Below are 9,837 nucleotides of genomic sequence, written 5' to 3' on the forward strand. Positions count from 1 at the left end.
ATGTCAGAGGGGGAAGGTCCCACACACTCATCCTTGCTTCACTCACACAAAACACTACCAGGGTGCAAAGTATAAAGTATCCATCTCAGTAATTACACACAGAATTTAGCTTCCTCTTAATGTTTATACAGTGGGAGGCACAGTTCTACACATCATAAGACTACATTACTTGAACGCAACTTAAGGTTTTTACTGCAAAAGCTACAGTCATTGTTGTGTGATAGAAAAAAAATTAAGCTTCTCAATCTCAACGTGGAAATTTTCCTTTCTATGCAATATAAATTACAAGCAGCATACACAAAGCATCATCTCAAGAGACCGGATTCTTTTCTAAAGCGGCGCTACTAAAAAGTGCACCTCCTCTTCTGAAATCACAGATATTGTTAAATGTGGGAAATTTAACAGCAACTGAGACGAAGCTGTCAAAGAGCGATTCTCATTCTAAGGGGGGTAAAGTACAAATTCTGTAGAATAAGGGAAGATGCACACTTTGGAGGACACTGCAAACAGCCAGCAGGCCTGTAACCCAGTGCAGATGACCTGGTTCTGCTTGCACGCAACCATGAAATAACAACTGCTGTTTGGTGTTTGATGTTAGCTTGGGGAGCGTACCGTCCCTGCTCGGGCTAAGCAGGCAAACGTTACCGTCAGGATCTGTTTGAAAAAAAAAAAAATAAAGCAAAAATTGCAATGAGGTCATGTCCTGAAAACAAAGCAGGATCTACATCTGCTGGGTTAGTCTCTTATTCTGGAGTGTGTGTGCATTGCAGGTCAGGACCGGTGGCACATATAGCACTGTAACCCACATAGTCTTTCTCTTTTTTTTTATTTTTTAAAAATATACTGATTACACAAGATATTGTTTTGATGCCAAACGGCTACAATTCCAGTTGCTTGAACATTTAGAGATGTTATAAAATATGTATTTATGAGGGGAAAGCAAAATGCAAAAAGCATGTGGGACTTAATAAAATAAGACACATAAGCACTGTCATTAACGAGAACCTATTGACGGCAGCATTATTGATACTGTGTCTGCAAGGTTCCCATAACAACCGCACATATACTTTGTAATACAGGCAATGTTTTATATAATGGTTTAATAAACTGCTAAATTTATTTGTGTGCCCAAAAGCTTTCATGACCCACTGACAACATGACAATTTGAATAGAATGAATCTGTTGCATTAAATAAATTCCTGCAATACAAATGTTCAAAAGGCAGTTAACACACAGAGAGGATTGCATTGTTGTTGTCATGATGTTTATTATATTTGGACATAGAGCAAAAAATGTTGATTATTTAAGGCACACATTGCCTGAATCGTTCACTACTAAATAGTCAAAATATTTCTACTGAAACTGTAGAAATACCCAGCATGCCCCCTCTCTCTTATGTGGTATTGCAGGTATGTTTACCTGCCTGTGTTCCTGATGTACAGATACAGCATCTTTACATTTCAGTGAGAAAACCAAAACAAAATCATTTTTCAGCTTCTTCGCATAAATACTCAGGCTGGATTGTGGTGGTGTTAAACCGAATTGACTGTGACTTTAGGGAAAATTTTAAAAACAACTAAAAAAAACACATTAGAATTTGTTAAGATCATGATGCTGTTATTTTTAAGTTGCTGCCTCACAGCTTGCAGCAACATGTTTTGACACAGGAAAGCAAAAAATACTCCCCAAAAACTAAATTATACCAGACAACATTTCCAAATTATGGTTAATAAAAATGTGTGCCAAACAAACAAAGAAACAAAAAAAGAATAATCTAAAATGTATTAATTACAGGTTGTGTTCTTACTACATTTTTAGCAATTATTGAAATGTTTAAAAAAAAGAAGAAGAAGAAATAGATCAACCAAACATAGCAGCTTTGATGCACATTTTATGGAGAATATTGCAGTGCAATGTGAGTAACACCGTGTGGGCTGTGTGATGTTGGGGGGAAGGCCTGATGCATGGTGCAAAATATAAAGGGGGGCTGATAGAAAGCAGCAGTTACTGACACATCACGATGCTAAAACTGATGCAACTACATCGTTTACTGCTGCAGAGCACACAGCCTGCAGCAGCCTGCACACACTTTCCTACAGACAGGTACATTTTAGATCCGATGTGCTTTCCAATTCGTTCCACCGACTCCCGAAAACAGCAACACCGATGCTGATTAGGGAGCCTATATACACACAAGAACGCTTCAAATTAAATTAATCGAAGCTATTTTTCATAGGGCTACGTTTGATCTGATCTTAAATAAAAATGAATTTAGTTATTTCCTCCAGTACATTCTCTTTCATGTGGCCAAGCTGCAGAGGGAGGCCTGCTTCAGGATTTCATTTTTTATTTATTTATTTTTTATTTTTGTTTTTGGTCAACAAATAGCGCCGATCGAAGACGCAGAAACAGAAGAGCATTTCGATGTCGCCTTAATTCGAGTTTTGCACTTGTTCCATGTGCAGAAAGCTGTGCATGTGAAGGACGTTTCGATCCTGCTGCCTCCGTGTGTTTTGATGTTAACGAATAGCACCGAGTGTGACAATGCGCAGCCACTGACTACATTATTTTATGCAGTTTCGTCAGATCGCTTAAACGCTATGCAGGCGCTTATACCCCCCTTTTGTCCTCTGAGTCTTCAGGTGTGGAGAACAACGTGTCACTGTGCGACAGAAATCCCATTCCGGAGATGTTGAACGCATATCCAACAGAAGTGTGAAACAGATGGACGGTGCGCTTTAATAAGAAGTCCAAATCCAGTCTGACTTGGCCGCGTGTTTCCATCCGCAGGCTGCACAGAGTCCCCACAACTATTAGGCTGCAACTTTTACAAACTTCCACCTCTGTCCAAATGATGGAATTTGCATCTGCAGCCACTAGTTATTTCTATCTGTCTCCCCCACTTCTTTGCCCCCTTTACGCCCCCTGCTCTCACCCGGTCTTTTTTTTTTTTCTTTTCTCCAACAGAGGGGCCCAGTGACTGGCTCTTGATTAATAAATGTTTATGTGTTTTGAAGTGCGGGACAAAAGGGGGGTGGCCTGTGACCCCTAGGAGCCCCGACCTTGTGCAGGTTCATTGTGAGGCGCTGGGAAAGGGGCTTTGGGACGGAGACCCCGGGCCACTGACCCACACACATCCCAGAGCCCTGCCATTCATGTGCGCACCGCTGCATGTCGCCCCGCAGCTCCCATTGTTTCAGCGGGAACAATAGCTTTACCCCCCTCTCCAGCAGAGAAAAAGCAGCTTTCAAACTTCCCTCTATATGTAGCCTGACGCAAGCCCCGGCAGAATTTCCCTCTAACCCCCTTTAAATAAAGGATAAAATGTTGACAAAACGTTAACTCTGTTAGTGGTGTGTTCACCCAAGTTGCATCACACAGCAGCGTTGCATCATTGCATCGACTGGCTTCTTGCAGCCGTCAAAGGCCAACACTGTAACACAGTGAAACAATACAACAGTAACAGAGTAAAACTGTGAAACACCGAATAAATGTTGAGGGGGAGATGAGATGACAGAAGGACAGAACTCCAAGAAACAGAGCGTGATTAACACTTGCAGGCTGTTTCTAATGCTGGAGTCAGATTGTATATTATTAGGATGGAGGTAAGAAGGCATTAGCAGGCTTGTGTGTTAGCCTTGGCTGCAGGGTTAGTGAGGTTACTCAAATGACATCATCCACGGGGCCCTGGTTTCGATTGGATCTTTGCCTGGGAGTCAATCACGGCAGGAAGTGAAGGGGATACAAACGAGCAGTGCAGGACTGCCACTTGCTTCAATCAATTACTGCCTCAGTGGTGAATGCACAACCAAGACTCCTTGAATGGAGCCTGTGCTTTTGCAGGTCAAATGTTATGGCAAAGAAATGTTGGAAAGGTGTGCAAATAGAAAGAAACGTATGCAAGGCCTTCAAAGCACAACAGGGAGAAGTTTAAGGATTTGCCACAGACAGAACAGAAACAGGAGGTTTTTTTTAATTCTTGATGTGAAATACCTTCCAGTTTATGTAGGCAGGTTAAACATAGAATCGGACTAACAGCCTATAGAAATTGAGTTGCAATCCAGTGGCCTGATGCGTGAAACTGCAACGCACTAATGGACCTCTCAAGACAAACGGCATTAAACATGATTAATTGTGGCCGGCAAGGCGGCGATCCGACTCCACAGTCCGAATGTAGAGCTGTGCTGGATTATACAATAGTTATTCTGACACACAACAGGCCCGTGGTGCTAAAATGCACGCTGACGTGAGTAAAAATACAAAATAAAAACGCAAATAGTGATGTAAAAAAAAAAACAACCACTGGATATATAGGACTTCCAGAGCGCGCATATTTGCGTGTCGGTGGGAGCGAGCGCGCATTTGTATGTATAAACGCGTGTGTGTGCGCGTACATGTGAGGAGCGAGCGAGAGAGAGAGGGAGAGGGAGAAAGAGAGAGAGAGAGAGAGAGAGAGAGAGAGAGAGGTTTTACTCATTGTAATGCACAGAACGACCTGCCCTCTTTTGAAAAAAAGCGAGAAAGCGCAGCCATGCTTTGCAGAGGCTACAGCATCGCTCTCATTGGTAGTATCAGCTTCTCGCCAAACGGAGTCTTTGCCTGCTCGCCTGCTTACACCGACAGAAAAAAAACCGGGAATACAAGCCCTCCACGATGCAAAGATCTGCAGTGAAGTAATAATGCTTAAAAATGAGGTGAAAGATAAAAGAGCAGAGCGCGGATAAATATTCGCAGAGCACAGTGCGCTGGGATCCACCATATGGCGTGGAGCAAATCATGGTGAGTATCTTCTGCTCTGCTTTGTGATCGAAGCTTTTTCATCAATTATTGATAAAAAACCGAAAGTGTATTTGTGCTCCGGCAGTTGTTAAAAGGTGCGTTTGAGCAGATTCGTGAAGAGAAGCGGGGATGTTTCTGCATCTATACTGAGATAACGGTTCCCTCATGCACGCTGCACTTGCCATTGTTATTGCGGGCTTTAGGGAATAAACCACATCAGGAGAAACGCTAACAAAAAACAAAAAAAAAAGGCGATTGAAAAACATCCACCAAGTCCGAACAGGCTGCACAGATCGTTTTATGTCGACGGTTGCATAATCAATAAGAAGGGTTAGAGAGGACGGTGGGTTTCGGAGCCACATCGTTTGTTCGTTCGCTGCTCGGTGCTTAAGGACAATAAGGGTCGTTTCCTTGTCGGTGGAGAGAGAGAGAGAGAGAGAGGAAGGGAGAGAGAGGGGGAGAGAGGGAGAGGAGAAATATGGTGACAAGCTGTGATGAAGCTCCAAACGATGGCCGGTGCAAGAGTCGCCCGGTTTTTCAGGGGATGGGGGGACGTTTCCGTCTAAAATGGCGATTCCCTTTGTTTCTGTGTCCCTCTGCCTTTCTATTCCAGCGAGTGGGTAATGCATTGCAATTACCATATCTCCAAGCCTGCGCCTCTTCATTTTCACCGCACTGCCTTTTTTTTTCTTCACGCAGCGGATTTTTTTTTTTTTTTGCTCTTGAATAGTGAAATGTGGGCCGTCAGATGTTAGAACCGGTCCCCCCGTGCAGTTACGGTGCGCTCTGGAGATCCGTCAAGCTCAAATTAGAGGGCAGGTAGCGACTCCTAATTATAGACATCAGTGACTTTATGTGAATGCAAGCAGTTTTTTGGTCCACATTAGTAGATATGCAAATCATTGGGCTGTGTGTAGGCTGCAGTACTGCAGATTACACTGGATTAGAACTGCATGGATCTCGCATCTCTGTCAGCCTCCCTTACAGTTAATTAGTATGAAAGGAATCCATCCCTTTGCATCTCTGAGCACAGAATGTGCGACACTTTCACACCACACTCAGTGTGCGTGTTATATAATCGCATCGAGACAGATTCAACCTTTCACTGTATGATCTTGGGGAAAAAAAACTCTTTCAGGGACTTAAAATAAGCTCATCACATCAAGCTAAATGCAGAATTTGTTAAACTCATATCTCGCAACAGCCAGCAGGCTCAGGATGACATCCCTCCCTCATTACTGTGTGTGTGTGTGTGTGTGCATGAGAGAGTGCATGTGCGCATGCCCATGAGAGTGTATTTGTGTGAGTGTAGGTACACGTGTGTTCTTTTTTTTTCTTTTTGAATAGTGCAATGTTGCATAACCGTTCACAGCCAATGCCAGATTTGGGGCTTCACAATTTTTGCGGGGCCATTGTTGGCATTTCCTCTGCGCGCGCACACACACACACACACAAACACACACAAACACACACAGCATCCAACAGCAGAACTATTTACACATATCGGCGATAAACGTACTCAGATTGGGTAGTCGTCAATTTCCCTCCTAGTTTCAAGGACACGGGGCAGCGGTGAGGAGGACGCTGGGTAATATAGAGGAACATCTGTTTGCCTGGTGACGTCAACAACCCCCCACCTCCCCATCCACCCACCCCCCCCTCTCTCATCCCAATCCTCTTGTGCTGAAGGCAGATGCCTCATTTGTTTGGCTGGAGCACCATTAATCCCAAAGTCAGAGGAAAAGACCGGACGGAGAGAGATCAGTCCCATTTCGGTGCTGTCGGTGCTGACGCGCTCTCGTTGCGCAGCTCGGTGTCCCGGTGAGTTCGCTGTTGGATGTATATAGAAGCAGAGAACCGTCTGCGCTCAGGACACCCGCAGTTTTCTCCTTAAGCTGCACCCTCGTTTGCGATGTTTGCGGATATTTTAACTTGTGACCCGCAACTAGAGGCTGCAGGCGTGCGTGAGTGTGTATGTGTGTGTTTGTGTGCAGCAAGGAGGAAAATGTGACTAAGAAAATCAATATTTTGCACGTGGACGTTTTTTTTTATATATTTTTGGACGACAAGTGGTGTTTCTTAACAGGTCAATGTGGAATATAAGAATTTGTCAGTTGCAATTCAAAATGAAGTTCATTTCGTGTTGTCTTTTTTTTTTTTTTTGTAGGTGCATTATGGGATAATGGAGGACTTTTACGCTTTCTGCAGTTTGGGACTCGACGGAGACGCATCAAACGGAGTCCTTTTTCGCCTTCTACAGCGACCTGGGACATATAACAATTTTGCCCTCCCAAAAACTACCTCCTGGGTGTTTTGCGTAAAAGTCATTCCTATAACCTAACCTATTTTTTTCTCCAGTTGAATGCTTTCACCCCAATATAAGGTAGGCCTGTACAACAACCGGGAGAGGATTTGATCTGTTTTTGCGGGATGCTTTGGGATTTTCCCCCCTCATTTTTGGCCAAACTTCACATCCCAAAACATTTTTTTTAGCCACACAACACAGGCCTCGGAGGCTGAAAAATAGGTACATTTGTAGTAGCACTGAAAGGTTTGAGGTGTGTTCCATTTTTTCCCACAGTAGAGTGAATGCAGCTGGTGGACGGACACACACACACTCACACACACACACAGATAGAAAGACGAGCGGGTTGTGTCTCTCCGTGTTCACAGCGGACCTTGATTTAATGTCTTACAATTAAGGCACGCGGTGAATGCCAAGAGATGATCCTCCTTTCTTCGCATGTCTGCAGACTCAAGAAATATATCATGAAATATAAAAACTACTGGTCATATATATATATATATATATTCATTTTGGTAAGTGAAGGTTTGCTTCTGTGTTTCCAATTGTTACGCATTGTTCCTGTACTGTGTCTTTTCAACAATAAAGTAAATACACACAACGGTTTGAACGCTCTCTTCGGTTTTGTGTGAACATACGTGCTCCAATGTGTGTGATGTGTGTGTCGGTGGGAGCTGTCCATCCTCACACAGGCTGCCCGGAGCGCTGTCCACCTTCTGTGGTGCTGAAATGTGCGCACCACCGACCAGCCTTTTGTTTCACTCGCCTGCCGGTGCAGAAGCGCAAATGGCACAACTATTTCACTGTAGTACAGGAATGCAGTCCGGGCTCTTGGACATATCAACCGTGTTTCAACACGGCAACACGCACACACACACACACACACACGAGTATATGAGAAGATATTACAAAAATCTTCATCTAAGCAGCTCTTGTGAGCAGGCAGTCCGTAAATCTCCACCTGGAAAATCTGGGAAAATGTGCAAATGGAGCGAGAGTGGTGTAAATGTTTGCAACTGCATTTGAGCTTATTTCAGATAATAAAATGAGACCAAATTAACTGTAAACTGTTATCGCGTGATTCGATAAATTCTAACGTGGACATATAGTGAACACGCTGTTCCAGCGAGGCGTTTTTTCCAAACACGTTTGCTGTGAGAAATGGACGTTCAAATGAGCGTTTTTGCAGCAGCGCAGGTTCATCCTCGCCCCCTCAAATAACCTAAAAGGCCTTGCATGACAAGGATATTAAACTGTGATTTATTTGATCTGCATATTAATTTCCATGATGGCCGTATGGAATGTAAATGAGGAGGAGAGCTGAGGACCTCTACGGGTACGTGCTCATATGTCCAATTAAATGAATATTGAGAGGTTTGAAAATGTGGCCCAACAAATCTTTGGACGCAGCAGATGAATACAGACCACTGGTTCAGTGGTGGCATTTGTGCCGAATAAAATAACGTCCTTCGAGCTTAGTCTGTCGCCTAGTGGCGTTCAGGAGCGCCGCAGATCAAACCACGATGAAGGCTGTTTCTTCTGGAGTTGAGAATTTGACATATAACAACAGACAATGCGATATAATTCGTGGATCAACACTTCACCATCCAAGCTATATCATATTTTTTTCAATTAATTGCAGTTGTTTACACTCCACAGAAATTAAAGACTCTAATTTGCACATTTTGACAGCAGAAAATAATCAGATCTTGATTAATGACGTGAGTCTGTGCGCATCAGAGCCGAGGATGGCGGAAGGAGTGATGGATCAATGCAAGAGGGGCCTGTTGAGGAGGGGGGTTATCCAATCATTTCACCAACTCATTAACGTTTATTTCCTTAAATTCTTCAAATAAGCAATCAGAGAAACAATCAGGGAGAAAGCCTAAAGAGTCCTTAATAGAAAACTAAAGGGCTTTAATGCGCATGATCAAACGCTGCAGTGGCACCAGTGAATCAAACACCCATCAGTCACAACAACATAAGAAGTCAGCACCAACATTTACCTGGCCTGAGAGGTTAAACTGATTACAAATTAAACTGCAGCTTGGAAGCATACACAATAAATTAAAAAAAAAAAAAAAGTGCAGCCTACATGCCATGTCATAAAAATGGTACACTGGTGGGTCTCAATGTAGAGCACCACATTACAAAAATGAAATTTCCTATCAGAACTCAACAGCCCTGGAGTCTGGCTTCCACTGATAACCAAAATCTTCAAAGTTGAATGAAATCCATGAGGATGCCACAAAGCATGTTCATCATGCTCCTGCTTTGCCCTCAGCTCCTCCTGCTTCCTGTGCAGCATTAGAAATCCTTGCCTGCCCTCTTGTGTTAGAAATTAATAGATACTGTTAAACAGCATGTACAGGATTCTTGAAGATCCTCTCCAGACATGCGTACAGATACATAAACTCAGCCTGCGGTAAAAAGAAATAAATAAATCTGGGTGTCATATAGTTTTTCCATATAAAGTACAATGTGGTTCAAACGTCTAACAACGACAGTGACACAATTAAGGGTGTCTACAACGGAAAAGGTTTACCTCACTGTATGTGCAACACAGGCTTCATGTTTCCAAGTCACACTGGTCTGAGATGTCTACTGGACCAGGATGTGTTGCAGATACTTTTAGGTGGGTTCACAGAAATTTTTAGACTTTCAGGAGAGGAGTATGAAAACAAGCTCTGAGCACTGTGCAGTGAAGCTCACGCCCAGGAGGAGTAGGAAGGGGCCTTTAGCAGCAAAGTAGA

Source organism: Stegastes partitus, unplaced genomic scaffold, assembly GCF_000690725.1.
Source record: "Stegastes partitus isolate 25-593 unplaced genomic scaffold, Stegastes_partitus-1.0.2 Scaffold558, whole genome shotgun sequence".
NCBI classification, from domain to species: domain Eukaryota; kingdom Metazoa; phylum Chordata; class Actinopteri; family Pomacentridae; genus Stegastes; species Stegastes partitus.